Source organism: Palaemon carinicauda, chromosome 3, assembly GCF_036898095.1.
Source record: "Palaemon carinicauda isolate YSFRI2023 chromosome 3, ASM3689809v2, whole genome shotgun sequence".
In the NCBI taxonomy this organism is placed as follows: domain Eukaryota; kingdom Metazoa; phylum Arthropoda; class Malacostraca; order Decapoda; family Palaemonidae; genus Palaemon; species Palaemon carinicauda.
Window position 1 is genome coordinate 77532436 of NC_090727.1, and position 26408 is coordinate 77558843.

At 42.3% G+C, this 26408-nt stretch overlaps 1 long non-coding RNA gene across 1 annotated transcript in view; it reads right to left on the reverse strand.

Moving 5' to 3' along the window:
- The window catches only part of LOC137638349 (uncharacterized), a 35208-nt gene extending 8800 nt beyond the window's left edge, over positions 1 to 26408 (reverse strand). The window contains exons 1-3 of the long non-coding RNA XR_011044089.1: positions 26255 to 26408; positions 19606 to 19782; positions 15782 to 16057 (exon numbers count right to left, since the gene is read on the reverse strand). This is a non-coding gene — a long non-coding RNA (uncharacterized lncRNA). The remainder of the gene's footprint in view (positions 1 to 15781; positions 16058 to 19605; positions 19783 to 26254) is intronic.

The following is a 26408-nucleotide window of genomic DNA, read 5'->3' on the forward strand; positions in this document are numbered from 1 at the left end:
GACTCGAACCACGTTCCATGAAGGAGGTCTCACTTCCGACTGGAGGCAGGTAAGTTCATAACTTCGTGTTGGTAGAGAAAGTTCCAGCGAAGAGGAAATGTCCATTACTTTGAGCCTGAAGGCAAGACTTAAGGCTGAGCGATAGCCTTTCACTGCCGAGACTGAAAGGCGCATTTCTTCCCGCAAATACACAAGAAACTCCGCTATTGCACGAATAGTGGCATCAAGTGGAGAGATACCCCTTCCACGACACCAACCACAGAAGACTCTCCACTTTGCCTGGTAGACCCCTGCGGATGACTTTCGCAGGTGTCAAGACATCCTTCCAGCAACTTGTTGCGAAAATCCTCTCTGTGAGATGCTGGATAGTCTCCCGGCGTGAAGTCGTAGCGATGCTACGGCTTTGTGGAAGATGTTAGCATGTGGTTGTCTGAGTAGCTCATGTCGAGGAGGAAGTTCTCCTTCTGTAAGGATCTGCAGAAGGTCCGGGAACCACTCTGCGTGATGCCATTGCAGAGCTATTAAGGTCATCGAAAGGTTGACCGATATTCTGGTCTTGTTGAGTACCCTTCTCATCAGACAGAACGGGGGAAAGGCGTAGACGATGTTGTCCCACCGTTGTTGAAAGGCATCTTGCCAGAGTGCCTTGGGATCTGGGACTGGGGAGCAGTACACCGGGAGCTTGAAATTCAAGGCTGTTGCGAACAGATCCACTGACGGGGAACCCCACAAAGTCAGGACTTTGTTGGCTACTAGTCGATCCAAAGACCACTCGGTACTCATTATCCGAGATGCCCTGCTCAGACTGTCGGCAAGCACATTCCTCTTGCCTGGAATGAAGCGAGCTGATAGTGGAATAGAGTGGACTTCGGTCCATCTCATTATCTCTACTGCAAGATGGGATAGCTCCTGTGAAAAGGTACCTCCCTGCTTGTTGATGCAAGCCACTACCGTGGTGTTGTCGCTCATCACCACCACGGAGTGACCCCCCAGGTACTGTTGGAACTGCTGAAGTGCCACATACACGGCCTTCATTTCTAGTAAGTTTATGTGGAGGCACTTTTCTAATTCTAACCATAGGCCCGAGATCCTGTGGTTCAGAACGTGGGCCCCCCCCACCCTTTTCTTGAGGCGTCCGAAAACAGCATCAAATCCGAGGGGAAGACGAGAAGATCCACTCCCTTTCGTAGGTTTTCCTCTGTCAATCACCACTGAAGATCCGTCCATTCCGCAGGACCCATTGGGACCAAGATGTCCGGGGAATTGTGTCCTTGATTCCACCGGGACTTGAGTCGCCATTGCAGGGATCTCATCCTGAGGCGACCATTTGGAACTAGATGGGCCAGAGAAGAAAGGTGACCGAGGAGACGTAACCACGATTAGACTGGGAGTTCTCGTCTGAGGAAAAGAACTGCGACCCTCCTCAGCCTTGCTATCCTATTGTCTGATGGGAAGGCTTTGTGGAGATTGGTGTCCAAGATCATATCTAGATATACCAGTCGTTGAGTTGGAAGCAGAGAAGACTTCTCGAGATTTACCATGATCCCTAGATCTTGGCAGAAGGCCCAGAAGCTTGTCTCGGTGTCGAAGAAGGGTCGACTCTGAGTCTGCCAAGATCAGCCAGTCATCCAGATAGCGGAGGAGACGGATGCCGATCCTGTGTGCCCACGAAGAAATCAGTGTGAACAGCCTGGTGAATATCTGAGGTGCTGTGGAGAGACAGAAACGCAGCACCTTGAACTGGTAGATCTTGTTGTCTAGGCTGAATCTTAAGTACTTACTTGAAGACGGATGGACTAGGATCTGGAAGTACGAGTCCTTTAGGTCCAGTGTACACAAAATCTTGTGGTCTCACCGCAAGTCTGACCGTGCCCGCCGTCTCCATGCTGAACGGGGTTTGTTTGACAAACCTGTTCAGGGCTGAGAGGTCGATAATTGGTCTCCAGCCTCCTGACGCCTTTTTAACAAGAGAGTTGACTGAAGAAGCCTGGGGAACCATCGACGACCTCCTGGAGAGCGCCCTTCTTTAATATGGTCTGGACTTCTGCCCGTAGGGCTTGGCCCCTTTCTGATCCCATGGCAAAGGAGCTCAACGACACTGGATCCGCTGTCAGGGGAGGTAGAGAATGTTATGAATGGGACGCGATATCCCTGACCGATTACGGAAATCGTCCAGGAATCGGCCCCGAGTTGCTGCCACCTGTCTGCGCAACTTTGAAGGCATCCCCCCACTGGTGGACATGCAGGGGGACTCCCAATCCTAGCGTTTGCAGCCTTGGCCGCTCCCTCTAGGATTCTTCCCTCCCCTGGAGGACTTTTTGCCTGCTTCGACACTGTTGCCTTCACTGCCACAGCCGGTTTCATTGTCTTGGACGGACGAGGTTGTTGAAGTGCCGGAGGTTTATAGGGCTTTGATGTAAGAGCCCAATGAAGGAGGGAGTCCTGGTTGGACTTCCTCCACCTCTCGGTTGCCTGTTCCAAGTCTTTAGGCTCGAACAGGTTCTTCCCTAGAAGGGAAGAATGTCTGAGCCTGCTGACCTCGACGGCTGGGACCTTCGCGTGGAACCTCTCTGCCACCGCATCACGACGTTTCAGGATTGAGTTGCCCCACAAGTTCGAGACTTGGTGGGCCAGAAACTCAATGGTGCGGGTGCCCGAGAGGAGGAAGGTCTCCAGGGCCTTCCTGGTGCTCTCCTTAAGACAAATCTTTGGATCGAATCAGGATGCCAAGAGATCCCAGCCAGATGTCAAGCCACAAAGTAACCTGCATGGCACACTTCGCGACCTTCTCCTGGCTTATGATCTCAGTCGCCGAGAAAGTCACTTGCCGGCTAGAGTCTCTCAAGACGGACTCCCTTGGTAAGCTCTTCCACAGAGTGGTGCTGGGGAAGAGCTAAACAAGCCTCCTCCATGAGCTCGAAGTACCTCCTTTGTTGGATGCGAGGAGGAGGGAGGAGTTTGTTGCCTGGCTGGCCCTCGACCTTATCCCTGCACTCTTCACCCCTTGGGACCAGGGGAAAGCTGCACTGGCATTAGTGGGTTTCTGAGTGCCAGACTCGGTCCAGGACCGTGTCCTTGCCCTCGCGAGGAGGAATCTCAGGATCGGGAATCCTGTTGAGATACCTCATCAGGGTCAGGACTTGCCAGAAGGCATGCTCTGACTCTTGAGGCTCCCTTCCTGGAGAACTGACAGCGAAGTCTCCCGTCCCCTAAGGCACACGTGGACGTTCTCCGCGGGTCTTGTAGGTTCTGGACGGATCCTTGAGGATGACTTGGGGACTGTCTTGGAATCCTTGGGTTCCCTCCTGGTAGGAATGCAGGACTCCAACAACGACTTCTGAGGGCTCTTCTCTGCTCCCAGCTAGGACAATTCTCCAGCGCGAAGTGGGGTTTCTCCCATTGGTGCGATGGGAGAACGCCTCACCTCGTCAAGACTCCCCTGAAAACGGAAAATGCTCGTCCACGGGAGAGGGAGAAAACGTCTGGGGGGGGGGAGAGGGAGCCTTCCTCAAGGATGTCCGAGGAGCCAGCCTGACCCTCGAAGAAGTTACCACAGTTTCTACTCCTCTCTTTCTCTTCAGTGGAGTCGGAGCCGCCATAGTTTTGAGACCCATCTCAGCAAAGGCATGCTTGACAGCCTGCAAGACAGCTCTGATGAGGGATCCAAACCATGGCTGCTTACTGACAGCAGCGCTGTCAGACTTCCTCTGAAGGGAAGGGGATCAGGCGATCCTTTGGAGTAGACACAACTGCTGGACCTGCCTGGAAGGAAAGGGAAGAAGAGGAAGGTTGGTTCCTGGACCCATCTGGTGATTTTCCTCCCTCCTGCGAGCGCGCTGGTCTACGCTTGCGGGGGTGGGGGTGGGGGGGGGTGAGGATGACCTGGCTGCTCTCGTTTCTGTAGGCTCGCATAGTGGCTCGCGCAGTAGCTCGCGTTGTGCCACCCCATGATTAACGAGCTGGCGTTCGCGCAATAGTACCCTACTAGGATCGCGCTCGGGCAATCGGTTGCGCGCGGACGAGCGATAGCGCGCAGGCGAGCGATGGCGCGTAAGGCGTGTAGGTGAGCGACTGCACACAGGAGATCGATGGCGCACAGTTGCGTGATCTGAAGAAGCAGGAAGCGCAGGCGGGAGTGCAAACGATTGCATGCGCGATGGATATTGTTTGCGAGGGCATGGGGGCGTAGGCTCTCGGAGAGCTCTAAGCGAGCGCCCACGCGCAGGGGTGTTACCTCTAGCGCATGGGCGTGCAGGAGGGCGCACAGCAGGATCTGGTGTATGCGCGCGATGGCTGACGAGCTGGCGAAGTCCTATGGAGAACAGACGAACGCTGAAGAGGAGAAACTCTGTTCTTCCTTCTTGCGCCCAGATCCGGAGATCGTGGGCGTGCAGGCAAACGATGGCCTGCAGGCGAACGCTGGCGCGCAGGTGAAGAGTGCTGGCGAGCAGGAGATCGTAGGCGCGCGGGGCGCGTATCAGGATCAGGGCGCGCAGTTGTACGCTGGTGAGGAGAAGACTGCTGGCGAGCAGGAGAGCGATGGCGAGTAGTCTCAGCTGCAGAAGGTCTCTGGGGCGTTGTCTCCGAGGATGAAGTTCTGAGTAGAGAGGGCTTCACCATGGGCGAGCACGAGTGCGCAGGAGATACCTGGCGCTTAAGGGACTTGCTCACATTGTGAGAAAGCCCCTTTTGCCCCGAAGGGACCGGTGCCAATTGGAAAACGAGATGCGTGGGTGCCCAAAGCGCGTCAGCAGCCAGGAACGGAGACGGCAGGTTCGAAGGTCTGGCAGGCGAAGGAGAACGATCGGCAGAGGTGTCCAAGGATGCAACTGCAACGGTCGGTGCACAGCGAGGAGGATCCTCTGCGGGGGACTGCGACGGAGAAGAGCCGAAGAGGCACCTCCTAACTCCCTTGTGAGGAGAAGGAAGGCCTCTACGGAGGAAGGCCTCTACGGCGAAGAGGAGGACGGATACGTCCTCTGGGGGCGGCAGGCAGATCATCATCAGTCCTCCGAAGAGGAGTCTCTGTCAGTGAACTCCCCCGAGGGGGAGAGTCACCTGCAGGAGAGACCGTAGGACTTAACTCCTCCCTCGAAGGATGTTCGGAGGGAGGAACTAAGCCTTCAGCTGCATCGGGAACCAAGGCAGGGGTTTGACCTAACTCGTCGCAGGCCCCTGCCACAACAACGTCGACGATAGAGAGAGGGTCAACCTCTGCTACCGCCGGCGACTGTTTGACAGCAGCCCCCAACTGGATCAAGTCAAACAGGACTTCCCTGGAGGGCGAGCCCTTAAGCCCCAAGGAAGCCCAAAGCTGTAATAAATCATCACTAGCAACAGTGTTAAATGATAAATCGTCCCCCGGGGGAGGAGGAGGAGTTGCCTCGCTATGGGAGGCAATTCCCTCTCCCGAACCCCGAGGTCGGTCAACAAAAGAACGGCCTACGCTACCACTCGACGGCCTCTCGGAAGAGGCCGCTCGAGCGGGAGCTTCGGAGGAGGTTCGGGCTACGGAAGAATTGTCCTTGGAATTTCCTTTCTTCAAGGAAACCCTTGAAAGAGAAAGATCCCTTTTGGACTTCTTCCGGCGCCGGGAAAACCTCTCCCACTGAGGGGTAGACCACTCCCTATACTCACTACATACTTTGTCTCTATCACACCGTTGGCCCCTGCAGAACGGACATAAGGTGTGAGGGACCGTTTCGACCGCCGACATATATGTACCACAAGGGCAGTCAGGTAATCCGGGGCACTTCCGCATAATGGTAGAGGCCAACTTCCAAGCACACACTGCAAAGAAAAAGCAAAAAAGATTAAGGCTGTCAATAAGCGAGGGTGGGAGCAGACACGTCTGTTCATCACCCGAGCCAAAAGCAAAGTGAGCTACTCACTGGTGTGTGAGGGGGGGGGAGGGGTAGCTAGCTACCCCTCCCCCACCCCCGCGCTAACTAGCGAGGGGGTAGTAAACCCTCGTTAAATATCTAATGGCTCGTCATTTCAGCTATGCCAAAAGTAATACCCTAATTAAATAGGGTGGACAGATCAATGTCATCTACGCTACTGTTATAACTGAAGGTCTGCAATGACTCCTGGATGCCTTCATCATCAGACTGATAGGGGTCAACTTGGAAAAGAGATTGGGATGATTGAGACTCCTGCTGATTGGAGATCTGAGACTCCTGAAAAAAAAAGTTTATGGTGACTGAGTTTTCCATATTCATGATATGAGTGACATGAAGGAAAAGATTCTCACTAGGCTAAACTAGAATGTTAAATTGATTCAAACACAAAAGACTGACAGATGATGAGGCCGGTTATGATTCAAAATGCCAAAAGAATCAGCATGATGTGGGCTTTGGACCTAATTCGCAAGAGGGATACGTATTTAAAAGAAGTTAAACACAAGTTCAGGATGTCTGGGCACTGGCAGCCACAGTTTGCCGCACCTAAACCTGTTACTACTACTGCTTTCCCACCGTTATCCCAACATTAAGGGGTCAGTCGCCTGATGCGACTTCTCCAATGCCTTCTATCAAAGGCATCCTCTTCCAACAAACCTCTTCTCTCCATATCATCCTTCACCCTATCTCGCCATCTGATTCTCTGCGTCCCTCTTATCTTCATCCCCTACCAGGTTCCTCCCAAGCCCTCCTCACTCCTTTCCCACTATTCATCTTCAACACGTGCCCGCTCACTCTCGATCATGTCACTCTTATCATCTAGGTAATCTTCACTACATCTGCTGTTCTACTTATTTCATAAATTTGCAATCTTCCAAAACAGTGACACAAAAAATCCCAAAATCCACCTTAGCATTTTCATCTATGTTCTCTCAAGCTTTTCTTCCATACCTGATAAACCAGTTACTCTTAGGTCGTAAATTAGTAGTTTTCTATCTTATACCATCATAACATGCTGAGCACCAGGGAGAGGATATACTAAAGGATAGAATTTCATGCTAAGGTGGCAATGTATGCATGGATGAATGTGGACGAGCATGCAATCTCTTGCCAAAATGAAGAGTGAGAGTAAAGTCAGAGAAAGAGAAGATGGTGGAATGGAATGATATTTTCATAATAAAATAAATTTTTGAATATACTTACCCGCTGGTTATATAATGGCTAAAGTCCCTGACGCCTCGGCAGGAAATTCAAAATCTCTTGCGCAGCTTAGCGCAGATATGCCAGGTGTACCCCAGCGCCCTCGCGGCACAACAGGTAGAACTATACTCAACCAATTCAGATTTTCCATGCTCCATGGTCTCTAGAGGGGAGGAGGGTGGGTCTAAAACAGACAGATGCTTATTTTTGGATAAATTTCATATGCAGAAGGTTTATGTATATTATTGATGCCTTTGTTTGTGGGTTTTATTAACTAATAAGAAATAGGGAGACAAATGCAGTTAGTGGTAATTGTAAAGATATAGAAAGAATTGTGGAGAGACAGGAGAGTGATCGAGAGTTAGGTAGGATGTTTTCAACTAATTTCGCTGACTCCAGGGTTCTTTCCCGTAAACAACTCCCCGAACGACAGGATCCGTTCTTGAATGTCGAACGGAACATAGATGAGTGAGACGTGGAAGCCGGGAAAAAAGTCACCTGATTAAGGATAGCTCGACACGCCCAAGGCGACCATATATAAGCAACGAGAAGACGGCATATCTCTCTCTTCCTAGTAGTCGCTCTGTATAAATGGTATAAAGACCTGCCGGGTCTCCTTGACGAACTACAAGTGGCGGCTGCCGATACATTAACTGAGGGACGGCGATTACTCAGAATCCTATAGCAGCCGAGAATTACAGGGGAACATTTACCCCTGAAAACGAAGGACGATGAACAAAGTTACTACGCCCGCACCTGATTGACGGTGAGTGAGTTTGGCGAGACGTCCCAGAGCGACCGAGGCGTGACGTCCCAGAGTGACCAAGGCGTGTCTAGAACTTCGTGCCAGCCTTCCCAACACCTGACGAAGGCTCATATTTCAGCGACAACAGTAGGCCTAAGATTGACGTATAGGCCTAACTAAACCAGGATTCATCCAACTCTTCAGCCAGTGACACGACATCTGAATTCATCATTAAGTGTTAATGTAAAACCACGCTTTTATTTTTTGACTGCTTATAAGTGCCTGTTCAAACCCCTTTTTATGTCTAGTAAAGAAAGAAACCAGCATTCGTATCCCTCACCCACGTAACTTTGCTTATGTAAACTCCTGAGAGAAATTCAATTCATATTAAACTAAAGGAAATAATATGCAGAGGTAAGATACTAGACTAATTAAGAAGATTTATTGCAAGAAAAATCAAGGACATCATCACAGAGAGAAAAGTCAGAGAAAGAGAAGATGGTGGAATGGAATATTTTCATAAAATAAAATTTTTGAATATACTTACCCGCTGGTTATATAATGGCTAAAGTCCCTGACGCCTCGGCAGGAAATTCAAAATCTCTTGCGCAGCTTAGCGCAGATATGCCAGGTGTACCCCAGCGCCCTCGCGGCACAACAGGTAGAACTATACTCAACCAATTCAGATTTTCCATGCCCCATGGTCTCTAGAGGGGAGGAGGGTGGGTCTAAAACTTATATAACCAGCGGGTAAGTATATTCAAAAATTTATTTTATTATGAAAATATAATTTTTAAATATAAAACTTACCCGCTGGTTATATAATGGCTGATTGACACCCATTGGTGGCAGGTCAGAGACAGCTGCATAATTGGAAATTCACTTAAGAGTTACATAAACACCTTGAGCGGTTCTAACCTGATAAGGAAGCTGACAGCAATGCTCTGCCTCATTTTGTCTGTTATCCTTAGGAGATCCAGTAATCCACTCGGGGCTGATGATCTCTAGGAGCTGTCAAACGGTACAACCACCTATAACATGACAGGACCTCAACTAATACCCTTGTTCCGGACGCTCTCTAGGAACAAAATGACCACCTGACTAAATCAAAGATTGCGGAAGATTGCCGACCAATCTTCACGTACGAACATAAAAATATATATATAACAGTTCATATATATAACAGTTCCAAGAGAAGAACAGGGGCACTAGGAATTTAGGGAAATGTAGTGGAGAATGTTTCACCTACTACTGCACTCGTTGTTGCAAGTGATCCCAAAACGTAGACGTCTTCATAAAGAGATTGGACACGGTAAAAGTAATGCAAGGCGAATACAGGATTACCCCTTCACAAGGCTGTATATGCGATGCTTTGCAGAGAAGAGTTTAGTTTAAAAGTTACAGAAGTTTCTACAGCTCTAACTTCGTGAGTCTTTACTCTTTCAACATCTTATGATCTGTCACCCAACCGTGTGGAAGAACCTTTGTAATCAAAGTCTATACGAGATGATAGAATGTTTTAGACATGGATAGTGCAGGCTTCTTGACCGTGTACCCAAGAGTTATGAATAGACTCTTAACTTCTTTGTTCTTGTCCCAATAAAACTTAGTTTTAATCAGGCAAAAACTCTTCTCAGCCCATCACAAACCAAATTCGAGAGAACAGTGATCCCGAAAGATTTAGGCTATGGATGAGAAAGATGTTTGTTAATGACCAAGAATCCAGGTTGCAAGGTACCTATGGCTTAACTAATGTGAAGTCTGTGTTCTTGCTAAAAGAGTGAACTTCACTGACTCTCAACTATGGTAGACTTACTCAGAAAGTCTCCAAAGTTAGGCCTTCAAAAGAAACCAAGTGTAAAGGGTCGGATCTGTCACTACCGCGAAACTACAGAAACGAACCCTAAAATTCAGGCTGGCGCATCTTGCTGATGCCTCCAAGTCCTCTCAAATGATCTGAGAAGATCTATAAGGTCTCTATTTGATAGATCCAATCTTCTGCGTCCGAAGACAGATGCCCGCATACTCCTGTACCCTTTGATGGTCGAGGAGGAAAGAAAATGTCTTTTCTTCTAAGGTCTAAGAAAAAATAGGCCACTTGTGTTAGAGTTACCTAATGAAGAGCCGGCTCTAGCTCTACACCACTCCATAAAACACTCTAATTGGGTTGGAAAACCTTGAGGCAAATGTCCTTTGTACAAGCGAAAGCCTCGGCTGTCTCCTTCGAACAACCCTCTAGATCCTAGGGGTTTTCCGAAATACTGGAGGCAGCTAGACCTAAAGCTTGATGGTTTAACACAAAACGTTCGTGATCCTGACACGGGGAAAAGGACTAAAGACATGCTTCAGGCATGCACCCAGCATGGTCCCAGCATGAGTCCAGTATGGTTCCAGCATGCTGCCTACACTCAACATGTCGTGAGAGAGGATCGGGATCTAGAACCGCCTCCCAAAACTTGTCCATATTGGTCGCAAGAAACCGATATTAAAGCTAGGCTTGTTGAAAAGAAGCATCAACAACGTGAACCTAATGCTGTGAGGTTAAGACCTGATAGTGTGTAATCTGCGAGTGTTCAACAAACTTAAAGCCAAAGCTTGACACGAGGGAGCGTTAGCTGCGAGGCCAGAGACACACGAAGGAGAGACAATAGTCTGCTTATACTGTTGTGAAAAAAAGACTTGACTGTTTGCGTCTCGCATGCGACCATAATGTCGCATGTGCTTGCATTGCCGTAAGGTGTCAGCGTGCTGTATGCATTCACCTTGTCGTGTGGATACAGCGCTGTGTGTGTGCCCTGATTGTTGTAAATCTACAGCGTGCTGCATGGAGGCGACAGCATCGCGTCCGGTCATTGACAGAAAGACGGAACCGATTGCCAAGAGTTGTCCGCGTGTAGGATGCGTCCGCATGAGTGATAGTCACGCGTCCTGCAGACCGCGTAAATGGGACAACTTGTTGAAAGGATCAACTTTGACTGTCAGCGTCCCAACATACGACCAGACTGGCATCTGCGTTTGTGACTGCGTGAGGGAGAGACCAGAACTTGCGTCTGTGTCTGCGTGACGTCTGCCGTAAGAGAGAGACCAGACTACTACAAGCACCGGCTCTAACGCTTCTCGTAACACGAGCATATCTCTGCGAGGAAGTGTTACTAAGCACAGGAGAACTACGCCTTCTGACACTGGTCGGAAAACCATTTCTTTGATCTCTGGTAGTCCTTAGACTCTTTAGGAGAAAATTTTCTCCCCCCGAGAATCGTAAACGCTAAACAGACCTCTTTTAGCTCAGACCAAAGCTACACTCGCGGGGTAGCGAGTGCGCCAACTCAAGCATGGGCGAAGGCCAGGAGAGAACATCAACCGTAGTCCTGAGAGCGACTTGGGAGAGTCCCTATGACATTTCAAGCGCGCCTTGTGCGCGAACTGAACGTATCCAATGCTGTGAGATACCGTCAACAGTAGTCGCTAGACCTCAGAAGAAAGTAATAGAGCTTTCCCCAAACTGGGGGAGGGAAAGAAGTGTGAACAGAAGCAGACTGAGCACCTTTTCCCCCGAAGAACTGTGTGTCTTACACGATTCTGGTGCCAACACGTCGCCTTCTCCCGAAAAGAAAAAACTTCCTGCGAACTTTAGATACTGCAGGATAAGAAAACATACGACTCCTGAAAGGTCTAGGAAAAATTGACTGGTGACTACCAAGTCTAGGTTTTGCAACCTTCGATGAGGGCAAAGCCTTTCCTCCCTGAAAGTGAGTCAGAATCCAGAGGAAAAGCTAGGATTGTATGTGATTTGTCTGACTTCCGCTTCTATTGCGGAAGAAAAAACACTCGATTGCTTCCTGTTTAAGCATCAAACACTTTTGCTGCGAAGGAAAATTCTGTTCGCGTGCATACATGACAAGTAACTTCCTAGTCTGGAAGACAGGGAAAACGTAGACAGTCAGTCTCGTCGGGGAACTGCAATCTAATATGCAGAAAACAGTTACAAAGATCCATGATACCATAGCGATGACGAACTGATCGCTTCAAGACATTAACAACTTCGTCATTCCAAAATGGAGAAAGAACGTCTTGGACTGCATCAACAATATCGCTCGGCGGAACAGACGTTTAATGCACAAGGTCCGCGAAAAACCTCAGCCTACCGACCTTCCTTCTCCCAAGGGTTGGAACGTAAGGAAGAGATACAGGACTAGGGCAAGGTGAACACGAACAAACACCTCCTCCAGAGCACTGCGCTATGTTTTACGAGTCACTAACAAGAGCGGTTTAAAAGTATAATACCTTAAATCATAAAAGATCTGCCCGTGGTGGGAGATATACTTTTACGTTCTATTCTCATAAAAGGCCTTAACCCTTTTACCCCCAAAGGATGTACTGGTACCTTTCACAAAACTCATCCCTCTACCCCCATGGACGTACCGGTACGTCCTTGCATAAAAATGCTATTTAAATTTTTATTTTGCATATTTGATAATTTTTCAAGAAAATTCAGGCATTTTCCAAGAGAATGAGACCAACCTGACCTCTCTATGACAAAAATTAAGGCTGTTAGAGCATTTGAAAAAAAAAATATACTGCAAAATGTGCTTGAAAAAAAAAAAAAAAAAACTGGGGGTTAAGGGTTAGAAATTTCCAAAAACCCTGGTGGTAAAAGGGTTAATGCCCTTTCTGTTGTTGCAGCTGCAAGCGCTGTATCAATCTCTATAGTAAGGTTTTTTATTTTCCTGAGAATGATTTAATGTTAATTTATTAATTTATTTTACCATTAATTTACTAGGCCAACGTTCCCTAAAGGAGCCCTTTGTGTTAAAGCATCTTGCTTTCCCAACTAGGGTTGTAGCTGGCTTGTGACAATAACAAAATAAAATAACTAGACACACCATCAACTCAACTAGCGAAAACTCTGAAGTCGGAACGAGGAGCAGCAGGTAAAAAATATGAGGGAAACTCTTTTAGAAAATTTTCATAAGTTTCTAAAAGCTATTCCCTTCCTTTTACAATCTCTATCCTAAGAAGAGAAGTCTTGATTCTTAGGAATCCACTCCTTATGATTGTGAATTCAGACCTCAATACTTAGAGGTTTTAATTCTAGTTCTCACAACCAAGAGTTAGAGCCGGCCTTGGTCCGAGAATATAAAATCTTTCTAGTTCAGATTAATTTCTTAATATAGCGCCTGGAGCAACAATAACTTAACACTAGACGTTCATGGTCAGGTAGACATCAAAGTCTATTGTAATAGGTACCGAAGTGTCCACCCGGACGCTGAAGCATCCACCCTAGCGTCCACACAGATGCTGAAGCGTCCATGCTGACATTGAAGTGTCCATACTGACACTGAAAGCATCCACACCGACGCTGAAGCGTCCACACTGACGTGGCGCTTCGCTCCATTCCGTCGACGTTCCTTTTCCGTTGCCGCTACCCCGGCTCTGCTGCCTGGCGAACGTCAGCGCGTCTGTATAGACTGATACTAGGTGCTATGAGCAGTAGGTTTGCGTTGAGCAGGTAATCGAAGTAAAGCATCCACTTTCCCCCACCATTGGACATTGCAGTTGGTAGGCCGCCTATGCAACAACAAGACCTCACCGTTAAAGACACGACGCCTGTGCGACGGTGTCAAAGACCTGAATCGAGACATCCAACCGCACTGTTTACTGCAGGCTGAAAAGACTGCATAAACTAAGATAGACGCTGTTTCATGCCTAACTACAAAGATCAAGGATCAACCTTAGGCGAAACGTATTCAGCATTATCTTCGTCGATCCATAGCGCTTGCCACTGTCGAGAGACGACACCCATCAGGTGGAAGCGGCGGCACTGCGTCTGCGCCGCATGAAACGTAACACACGCAGAACGAATCTAATTTTGTTTTCAGCTTAGCGCCTTTGAAAACACCAATACCTCGCTTTATCTATAGCGAGGGTGAGCGTTCTGATGATCGACAGAAAACGCTCGAGAGGACTTCAGTTCGGGTCTTAAAAGACTAACGCCTGGTTACCCTCTCGATTCCTTTCGCCGTTCGACTTAGTTTCTCCCCTGGGTCCGGGAGCTCGACAGAGGTCTAAGGCTAGGATAACGAAAGGTCCGAATAGAAGCACTCTCCACTGAATAAAGTTCACTGCACAATTTATCACTAAAAAATTTGTACTTTACTCTTTGGCACAAAGATAGTTTCATAATTACCTGAAAACCAAAGTATACACTCTCTCAAATGAAATGAACTCCGTAGGGAGAGACTTATAATTCTGTCACTGGACAATTGTTTGAATGGGAATGCAAAAGTACCGAATCCCATATAAATGTAATAAAATATTAAATATCAAATATTACCTTAACAGATATAATATTTATAAATTAAAATAAACCCTTAAATTAAGGGGTTCTAATAAAAGATGAATCATCACTCGCATCATTGGAACATCTACAAATAATATACGACCAATTTTAGTATCCTGAAAACCACCAAAGCAACAACGATACATAGAATCGTGCGCTACGACGATTGTAAAGAATACTGCATCGTATAAAATAAACTGAACTCAAACTTCCTTTAATCTCTGACTAAGGAAAAAATACTGAAAGGACCAATTAATTGCAAAATGAAATGTTCCTTATATAAAGTACAATTTAAAACTTGAGAAGTAAGAAGAAAGTACTATTCATAAAAATCGCTAAAATATATTGTAACATCGTAACGATACTGACTACTGCGTAACAAAAATAAACTGAACGTAAGTTAATCTTTGCAAACAGATCGAAGCTTATCTAAAGAAAACTATTAACAGGGTAAAATTTTCTCAAAATAATTCTTTTATTTCAATTCATAACTTAATACTCTAAAAGCATATTCACTTATATTCTTTGTAAAAAGCAAGACAGACTTTTAGCTTACGGAAGAGGCTGTGACGTCATCAATGGTCGAAATGTTTACATTTCGCCCCTATGCTTTCGTGAGGTTTAAAATAGGTTGAAAAACCTTCTAACACTACCTTTCAAGTTATAAATACGTGATCACAGATCAAATTAAACAAATATGCAAAAGCCAAAACTCAAAAACGTTAATAAATCACCAAATAACGTCCAAACAGAGTAAGAAACCGAGAGAGAATTTCCAATAGTACAGCCAGCTATGGCGGCAGAGAATATCTGAATTGCTTGAGTATAGTTCTACCTGTTGTACTACGAGGGCGCTGGGGTACACCTGGCATATCTGCGCTAAGCTGCGCAAGAGATTTTGAATTTCCTGCCAAGGCGTCGGGGACTTTAGCCATTATATAACCAGCGGGTAAGTTTTATATTTAAAAAAGCCCATTTCTGAATCCCACACTAAAAGTAGGCAGTGAAGTCTACCCAAATATGAAAGCAAAAAGGTCTCTCTTGTGCATTTGTTCCAAACCCCTCACAGTTTTGGGAAGTATTAGCAACTGTACCTTGTAGAAATTATACTGATCTGCATATTTCCAAACATTCAGAACAAGTTGCCCCATTCCAAAACCCACACATAGACTTAACTATTTCCAACATCAAACACATTATTACTACTAGCTAAACAACAGGCCCTGTTGGAAAAGCTTTCCTAGTTTATCACTGGAATCTGGTACGAGAGAAAGGATCCCTAGGATAAGACTACTGTACAGGATATTTCTTTATTACTTACTCGGGCAATTCTTCTCCACCTGTATTTTGGCATGACATCTACTACTTGCTAATGATGGTATGGTATGAACCCCAGTATATACTGGCCCTTAATTATGGTAATTATGGATTTAACTACTTCCAACATCTAACACATTATTATTATTGCTAGCTAAACAACAGCCCCTGTTGGAAGAGCTTTCCTAATTTATCGCTGGAATATGGTACGAGGGATAGGTTGCCTAGGATAAGACTGCAGGGTTTAAGAAGTCAAATGGAAATTTCTTTTGTACTTACTTAGACAATTCTTCTCCACCTGTATTTAGGCATGACATCTACTTCTTGATAATGCTGGTATGAACCCCAGTTTATATGGGCCCTTAATTGAGGTCATTATTGAGTTATTGGATCAAAATGACCAGTAAAGAATCCACACTCATCGTCGGCGCCCACTCGTGTCCGAGTATTGGGTTTTGTCGTTAGCTATCAGCCTCCTATCTAAGAGATGAAGAAGGGTGGAGGAAACGACAGAATGCCAGTAGCTGGGTATATTCTTGTGTAGAAAGATACCATCTGTAAATTTCATATAAAATCATTAGTTTTAAATTGCAGTATTAATATAGTTGAACACATTTGTATAAAAAATAACCTTACCCTATATTATCTTTCCATCTTGGGCCTTTCAAATAGTAGAGATTGACCTCAATTTACAACCGTAACAGGTTCCAAAAAGCCGATGATAATTCAAATTATGTTAAATTTTGGCCTTATGTAGGATTCACTTAACTCACATGGCTACAATTTTCAGCTGCAAAATTAAACAAATATTGTTTTATTACTTTATTTCCTTATGAACTTTTGTCACTATCTAAAATTTGTGATTTCAGTTTGAATTGTCTATCTGAATGTTTGTTCATTAAGTTGAGCACCTTCTGTATATTAATAACAAATACAGAAGCTCTACCTTGTTATGATACTTGGCCAAAATATCAGGCATTAGGGTTGAGAAACCAGTTTGTCGCTTTTATAACCCAACATAGTAGTTTATCATGATCTTTCTGTTATCCTTCACTGAGGTCGGAGCTGAAACTGCTGTTGAAATTGTGGGTCTGTTACCAAAGGTGACCTCAGAGAATGCCTTAGGACAATTCACAGTCTAGTCCTTGTAATACCTTTTAAATCTATTGGACTCTATACACTTCACGGTCGATTTGCATTAAAAAATACAATATTTTTTGTCTTATTCAGAAATCATAGAAATATCCGATACAACACGCAATATATTAATTTCCTTTTTTAAATGGATTAAACAATTATTTTGCTGTATACACTGCTTTTATATTAAATTCAATACTTAATTTAACCAACTCTGTGTTCATTACAAATAAAAAATCTGATATCTTGGTTACCCATTTCCTCATTTCCTTTCTAATGCTGTCTTCTCTCTTTAAATCAACTATCCGAGACGACCTGGGTATGCCGGGGAGAGGCAATAATTTGATACGGGGAGCAATGCATCATATTATTACTAAGCTACAACCTTAGTTGGAAAAGCAGGATGCTATAAGTCCAAGGGCTCCAACTGGAAAATAACCCAGTGAGGAAATAAAATAATTAAAAATGAATAGTGTGCCTGAGTGTACCTTCGAGCAAGAGCACTCTAACCCAAGACAGTGGAAGACAATGGGTAAAGAGGCTATGGCACAACCAAAGACTAGAGAACAATGATTTGATATTGGAGTGTCCTTCTCCTATAAGAGCTGCTTACCATGGCTAATGTCTTCCACTCTTTCTACCTAGTAGAAAGTAGCCATAAATAAATGTCTGGTAGTTTAAAACCATAGTTCAACTAAACTATTTATTCCAATCTATAGCTTGTACAGGACTAATTTTGGGGTTTGTTCTTGTGTAGAGAAAATAATTAAATCTAACGTAATACCGATTCCAATACATTAGATGGTACGAGACTGGTTTGGAGGTTTGTTCTTACATGAAGAGAAAATAATGCAATCATAAAAAAGGTTACAATTGACAAGACATATGTTGATTGGAAAAAAAAAAAAGATTAAGCGATTTGATATCAATACATGACATCACTTCTTCACACATTCACGTGAAATATGTTCAATTGTTAATGTTTTACACAAAGCATTAGTTAAATGGCCATATTCAAGCTAGAGTATAGGAAAACTTAATTCCTTCTGAGGTATCAGGTTATAAATATCTTGATTTAAATTAAGTCTATAATTCAATGGAAATATTTTCGATAACAAATAAGACTTTCCTACTGTTGATCATTTGCACTTGACCCTAGGGTATGAAACTCATGCAAAAGCACGGCATTAGCTTTTAGAGAATTTGGGCCATACGGATGGCCATTCTGGCCTAAGGTCACTCAACAGCCAGGCAAATATGAGGGGGAACACTGCAGTTGCTTTAGGAAGCGTCAAGAAAGTAGCAAACTGACAATATTGAACTACTTATCTCAATGACTAACTAGAGGGACACTCAATAAGAACGCCGACCTCCCCCTTGGCAGCTTATTTCGCAACCTTGACCTTAACATGTATTAATTGGCGTGGAGTTTCATACACTTATAAACCAAGTTTGAAGTCTCTGTGACAACGATGTCCAAAGTTATGGTTGATTACATGAATTGGACATTTTACTCGACAGTGACCCTAACCATCCAAAACTGAATCATTTCCAGTTTTTTTACATAACAATCCCTGCAGGTTTCATTATTCTTCGATTAATATTGTGGCCAGGAAGCTGTTCACGAACAAACAAACAAACATACAGGGGCAGAAGCATAACCGCCTTTCAACTTCACTGGTAGAGATAAATATCACAAGAATCATAAAATTTGGGTAAACATTTGTGTGTCTTTCCCTAATCATTTAACTATGCTGTGTAGTACAGAATTGCACTTCTCACAAGAACTCAGCCTTGATATAGTACGACTCAATCCAGGCTTGATAGCTTAACATTTTCTGCAACATTTCCCCTATACACCAGTACAGTGAACCCTCGCTACTTCGCGGTTCGACCATCGCGGATTCACCACTTCGCGGATTTTTTCCATAACCCATATATATACAGTAATATATATATATATATATATATATATATATATATATATATATATATATATATATATATATATATATATATATATACATATAAATATATATATATATATATATATACACACACACACACACACACACATATATATATATATATATATATATATATATATATATATATATATATATATATATATATATATATATATATATATATATATATATATACACACATATATATATATATATATATATATATCTATATATCTAAAGTAGGAAGATGTGATGTAGTTCTAAGGGAAAAGTATGGGAAATATGTCTGGGTAATAAGCAAAGCTCTACCTCCAGTTTGTTTCTACATTATGATCAGAGATAAATGTAAACAAAACATTGGTTGCCATTTTTTATCGTGCTTTTTAGCATTTTTAGGAAATGCATGATATAAAATCACCTTTAATATTTGTGCCTGTTTTAGTTTAGAGTACTGTAGTACATGCATTAAGTGTTCTGTACATTAAAGGGTAGTTTGTTAACAGTACTACGTACAAGGGAAGGTTTTAAAAGTCTGAATATACATGTTGAATAAATAGGTAAATATGGCGTCACTACTTCGCGGATTTTCACCTATCGCGGCCGCGACTGGAACCTATCTACCGCGATAAACGAGGGTTCACTGTAACAACATAAATTTATCATTTTATCATTAACTTTATAGCCAAAGGAAACTAACTAGTACTTAATTAATGTGCTGTAGTAATACTGCAGCATAAAAGGATACAAGGCTATACATTACTGTATCATGAAACAATGGGAACAAAATCAACCAACAGAATTTAACAATGGCTCCACTACTGTAACCTACCGTATGCGACTGTAACAGCATCATGACAAGTTATAAGGTACAAATCATTCAACCAGACTAATTTTGGCTAATCCATAGTTGCATATTAGTAATTACTAATGCAAACTACAAGAAAATTATTCAATGAAAGTGATAAGTTTCTCAAGAGCAGAGCTACATCAATAACTTACCTCCTGGCTAGTACTGCGGTAACTCGTTGGCCTAGCATTCACATGGCGGCAGATTGATACCAGGCAGGGACCAAGAGTTTAATCCATTTACTTGGGCTGGGCACCACAGTGCGTTGGGCTTGCCCTAACATTCTGGTGTGCACCTCCCCGGATGTTACAGGAACTGACACCAGATACCTTTATAAAGAAGCAACTGATGGTTAAAATGATGAAAAACAGACTAAGACTAAATTAATTTGTTACACAAGGTTAACTTAAACATGTAAGAAACTTTGAAAATGTAGGCATTAAATGGTTCAATAAAACATGTAATGAGCCTAATGGTTTAATCTTAATTCTTGCAATGTCAAACAAACAGTTATGCCACTTTGAAATAGTTATAAAATTAGCATGACACCCCTAATAAACCTATTCCTGACATAACTTACAAAGAAAGAAGAGTACAGATTCAGGTAGTGTTATCAGATACTATGAAAATACTGATTACAATTTGATAAGTTGTTTTGAATTTTACATGGTTACAGTACTTTCAGTAAAATTCGGTTGACCGGATTGTTACCTTACTTTTTTTTATTATCTTTTATGGATTGGTGACTGTAATACATACATATACTGTAACAAGGCAATTCCACCAATTTTGGGGAGTAGCCGACATCAAACAAATGAAACAAAAAAGGGGACCTCTCCTCTCTACATTCCTCCCAGCCTGACAAGGGACTCAACTAAGTTCACCTGGTACTGCTAGGGTGCCACAGTCCACCCTCCCACGTTATCAACCACAGATGAAGCTTCATAACGCTAAATCCCCTACTGCTGCTACCTCCACGGTCATTCAAGCACTGGAGGAAGCAGCACGGCCTACCAGAACTGCGTCACAATCGCTCGCCATTCACTCATATTTCTAGCATGCTCTCTTGCCTCTCTCACATCTATCCTCCTATCACCCAGAACGTTCTTCACTCTGACTGTAATCTCACCCCTTTATGTCAATATATGTTTTTAAAACTGTAAATGCCTAGCAAAATTTATTCCAGGATTTTCACTTTTTTTTGTTACGGCAAATTTATAAGTGTACATAGCTAGGACAGAAGGACTAAATACTTTCAAAATTTAAAGCCATCAGTTTACATTTCTTTGGCATACATAGCCTGTGCACCTTTCATAGACAATTTAACTTAATATGTAGCTCACAATACTCAAGTACTTTCATTGACCCCTTAAATCATTGTTAATGCTTAACAATTTCTTTCTATCATATTTTTCCTGGAAACCCAATTTCACTTGAAAAAGTAATTCACCTACTTAAAACTTACCCTTTTCATTATCGACAAAACCTGACGACGTCTAATCTCTATAACAGGAAAACCTTTGTTATCTATTCTATCCAACCTTTGAACTTACTCAAGTTTGTTAATTGTAGCCAGCTACCATGTTATCTCTTAATTACTTAAAATGAAATATATATCGGCATCTGTGAAACAATTCAACCTAAGGTTTCGTCAAGATATCAGGTGTCTCCAAGGTTGTGAAATTTCTCAACCTAGTGTACCTATACATTTTAAAGAGGAATACTTGGCGTCAGTTAAATCACGGTAAGACCACAACGTAATGCCTATTTTGCGAGGTACCCAAATTGAGGTTCCGAACATAGTTTCATTTAGAAAAATATATTTGAAGGCTTCATAACAACTTTGCTATCTTAAATATAATAAAATTACAGCTGTATTTGTTCGCTTTTTACACGAACGTCAAAAAGAGTCTGTACAGCCCAAAAACAATAATTTATGAAAAAGATCCAATACGACTTTCTTTTAAAGGGGGATGTGGGTAAGAAGCCCATGATAAGTGAAGACAATATTAATAAGAAAACCCTGACATAAGCCCAAGGAGTCAAATAGAGAAAACTAGCGAGAGGAAAGGATCTACGGAAAAAACTAAACTATACAAAAAATTATGAACAATTAAAATATAGAGAAAAGTAACATTAAAACAGACCTTTTTATAATAATAAAAAAACTATTCTTAACATTAGGGGGTTGAAAATAAGGGAGGGTATTATTGTAATGTATTACAGGGCAATGTAACCTAGGAAAAAAAACTACTTTTTCTTATAGAAATAATTACGCTCTTCGAAAATGAAACTCGTTCTCATCGCAAATGAATAGTTTCAGATATATATATATATATATATATATATATATATATATATATATATATATATATATATATATATATATATATATATAATATATATATATCCTTCGATAATGGGGGACCCCCAGTGGGAACTCAGGGTTTTGGGTGGGGAAAACATACTGGGGAAACGATATATAATCATAAAACAAGCCTTTTCTTCTCTATACATTACCTTCTTGAATGTATAATAAACGGAGGAAAATACAAAACAGTATGGCTGAATAAACTTTGGAGGTGCCGTTGCTAAGACTATGTCTCATGAAAAAATATAATACAGTAACCAGTGCTGCCAACGTGTACAGTGAACCCTCGCTACTTCGCGGTTCGACCATCGCGGATTTTTTTCATAACCCATATATATATATACATATCGGTAATAACAAAATCAACATACTGTACTGAATAATCAATATAATCGATGCAAAAACTAACCTATACACAGATGTGTACAGTAAATGCGTTTGTTTCTTCATTATGATCAGAGAAACGTAAGCAAAACATTGGTTGCCATTTTTTATCGTGCTTTTTGGCGTGTTTAGGAAACGCATGATATAAAATCGCCTTTAATACCCTGTTTTAGTTTAGGGTACTGTAGTACATGCATTAAGTGTTCTGTACATTAAAGGGTAGTTTGTTAACAGTACTACGTACAAGGGAAGGTTTTAAAAGTCTGAATATACATGTTAAATAAATAGGTAAATTGGTGTCACTACTATGCGGATTTTCACCTATCGCGGCCGGGTCTGGAACCTATCTACCGCGATAAACGAGGGTTCACTGTAATGTAGATCAAATGTTAACGTATCATGCTAACATTAGCAGTGTTTTTCATTTAATTTTTCTCATTCTACTTGCCCGTTGTCGACGCTCTTGTACGTACGTTTGAACATAGCAGGTTTCAACTTTCTGCGCAAAAACCCCGCCTCCCTGCGCAGACTTTTCCCCAACTAATAGGATTTCTTCTTCTCTAATCGTGAAATGTAAGTATTCGTCTCTCTACCAGCTCTGTTCAAGTCTATTACTTGTTTAGTTATGTAATACCCTCGTATACATATTACGTTTGACCCCAGTATTACTCGTTTTATTATCCGATACCTTATAAAATCACCTCATTTTATATACTGTAACCATCAAATATTATTTATCATACATTCCATTTTATCTTCATATATTACTTTTATACATTTTGTTATTACCTTGTCACTCCTATATTTCACATAAATACTTGCTCTGGACAAGTTTCCCATTCTGTTCATTCATGTTTACTCTCTAGACTCCGATGCTTTTCTGTTAACCAATCACGAACCCATACGTATGTAAAGGTTGCACAGGGGGGTTAATATTTCCCTACCCCACCCTTCCAACAAGCCCCTTTCCAAGGAAACCTTTGACCAAGTCAGGTCTTTGTTAGTTCAAGTGTTGTCTTTTGCGTATTTTACGATCTAAGTATTAGAAAATTGTAACCGCTTCAATAATCCATAATTGAAACTATTTTGGTGTATTCCAATGTTGATAATTTTCTGAAATCACGTAATGTAATATACCAACTTTTACAGTGTTCCAAGTGCAGTGCTAATCTCAGGCAAAACACTTAAGACACCACAGACTCAGTCACAACACCCCCGTGACCCCTAAGTTATGACGTCACGGTCATAAAAGTAAGACTTTAATTTCTTTAACTTTAATGTGTTAGTTTTATTATATTTCATTTCAGTGCGAAGCTCGGCATTACCAATTGCCAATGCATACGAGGGTGATGTTTTATTTTCCTGTGATCGTGAGTGAGGAACAAGAACCATTATATTCAATATTGGTAATGTTAGCATGCACAGCTCAACATTACCGCTAGCCAGTACATACGAGCTTGATGTTTTATTTTCATGCGAGCGAAGCGAGCTAATGGCGAAACAAGAACCATTATACATAATGTTATCGTAACAATGCTAACGTTACCGTAACGTGAGTGAAGTGATATACCAAAGGGCATTATATTGGGTTTGTGACCTGGGAACTTCTAGGTTTGGGGGTTTGTTAGGTTCTGTACCCTTTTTGTACTTTTTTATATAGTGTGTAAAGGGTACATGGAAAAATTCTTTAAAATACACACGATAATAATACCATGTAACGTTGTCACCGTAACGTTGGCAACGTTGTCTACCGTTGGTAACGTTGCTAATGTTACTGTTCGTTCGCAGTACATACGTAAGTTAAGTGACACCGAATCTGAACAAGTCATTATATTCAAGTATTTTAACAAAATATATATAATAAAAGACATTATATTTAATAATTTTAACAGAAAATATGTTTTCCTGTAGAAAATAACGTGATTTAACCGGTTTTCACCTTCATTTCATCCCTAATAACAGCAACCAATTTGGCAACTTAAAGTTAGTCGAATTGTTTGATCCGTTTGTTTGCGGTTGAAATGAAGGTCAAATTCGGTTAAATCACGTCATTTACTATAGGAAAACATATTATCTGTTCAAAATCATACCCTGTAATACAATACAACTTTACCTAAGGGAGTTATGGGGCATGACAGTCATCATACATACACCCTGAATGCCTAAAATAGTGGGCCTCATTACCTGCCCAATGGTACATCGAAGTAACGCTGCACGGAACAAATGAGCATTAAAATATTACCCAAGCGAAGCAGACCACTCTGACTGGTGTATAGAAAACGGTCCTCAATAGAGCTACCTAGGACGCAGTGACTCGGTAGGGGTTGGTTCAACCTGTTATTACTATTACTAGCCAAGATACAACCCTAGATGGGGAAGCAAGATGCTATAAGCCCAAGGTCTCCAATAGGGAAAAATAGCCCACTGAGGAAAGGAAATTCATAACCGCGGGCTGACGTCATCGATGACGTAACCGCTAGCGCGGGAATCAAGCGAAGTGAAAACAAACCAGAGCAATGGCTTACGATTACGTGAATTCTTTGGATGGAGCTGCTAAAACACGTTACAATATAAAGTTAAATGCTTCAGGTGAGTAATAAGATATAAAATACAACTGCTGTAACTTCTAGCGACACTTGCAAGTTAAAAATGATGATAAACAATAATTATTTTGAACTGTTTACAGCACACAAGTGTGAGGTGTATTACTGCTGGCCTCAAACCAATCGCCTTCTCTTGTCATTTCGCCCATACCTTTCAAGTTGTCGTTTGGCTTTGGAATAGCTGTCTTTCTTGAAAGGCAGTATGCATGGAATGTAGTCTGGGTGTTCTTTCTCAGTCAAGTTGGGTTTACCTGTATTTTGGCAATTTAATATAAATTCATAATGAACACCAATAGACATACTGTTGGAACACCAACCACCAGAATGTTAAATTTTATTAAAATATGTTAAATTTCATAAATACCTGAGATAGTGTTCACTACAAATAACCCGACTCTTTAGTGAGGACCATTTGTGTCCATTTGGATTCATTTGCTGGCATGCTGCAAGCCACTTATCCCTCATATCCGGGCTTCTGCTACGACTGGGGAACTTGTAAAAATGCAACATCTTTCTTTGCATCATATTGTGATTCTTGCAGTTGAAAATAACACATGATGAAGGCATAATGGCGAATAATTTAGCTTTAACAGACGACCGTTCATGCAACACCATGTTAAAGTGTGGTTTGTTTTCACTGCGCCACGTGCGGGAGGTCACGTGACTGCTCAGTTACCCGGATGGCCCGCGGTTATCAATAAGGAAATTAATAAATGAGAAATCAACAATAAATCATTCAAAAAACAGTATCAACGTCAAACCATATATTATTATTATTATTATTACTTGTCAAGCCACAACCCCAGTTGGAAAAGCAGGATGCTACAAGCCTAGGGGGCTCCAACGGGGAAAACGGCCCAGCGAGGACAAGAAACAAGGAAAAATAAAATATTTTAAGAGTAACAAGAAATACGATTATGTTAAGTTTTCTGACCGATTCCCACCTAGGGACCGAATTGGGACCCCATTACTACTGCGATACGTAGGGTGGTAGATATCGGAACAATTTAAAACTAAAAGAAAAATAATTTTCATGAAAACATACAACGAATGGGCGCTAAAGAAAAATGACCACCGCTTCAACTCAACATCCTAAAGCTACGGTTCACAAAGTGGGAAATTAAAATTTTGGATTGGCAGCCACCTTGCCATACACGATTATATCTTCAAGCAAATTGGTCAATATTTCCACATAGGTTGCATAATATAAATATCAAGTTAATTTCGGAGTGGCCCTTTGTTTATACCTCACCTTGGCACAAAATCCAAAGCAATTTTCTTAAAATAAAGAGAATTTTACATATGACTTCCAACTTTGTGGCTTCATAGCTAAGTTTTGACATGGTCACATGCCACACTTTCGTAATAATCACTGCATAAAAAAGGCATTTAGCATAAGGGACGTTGTGTATGTGATATAATAATAAACATGAAATAACTTACATTTGACTAATCTTTGAAGGTTTGCAGGAAAAACGAAAAAAAAAAAAAATGCTGGACTTCAGGGAAACAAAAGGACACACTCGGGACTCGCCATGTTGGAAGTTTAGACTCGGAACTTAGTCAATATTTACAACGGCTCGTATAGTAATCCTGA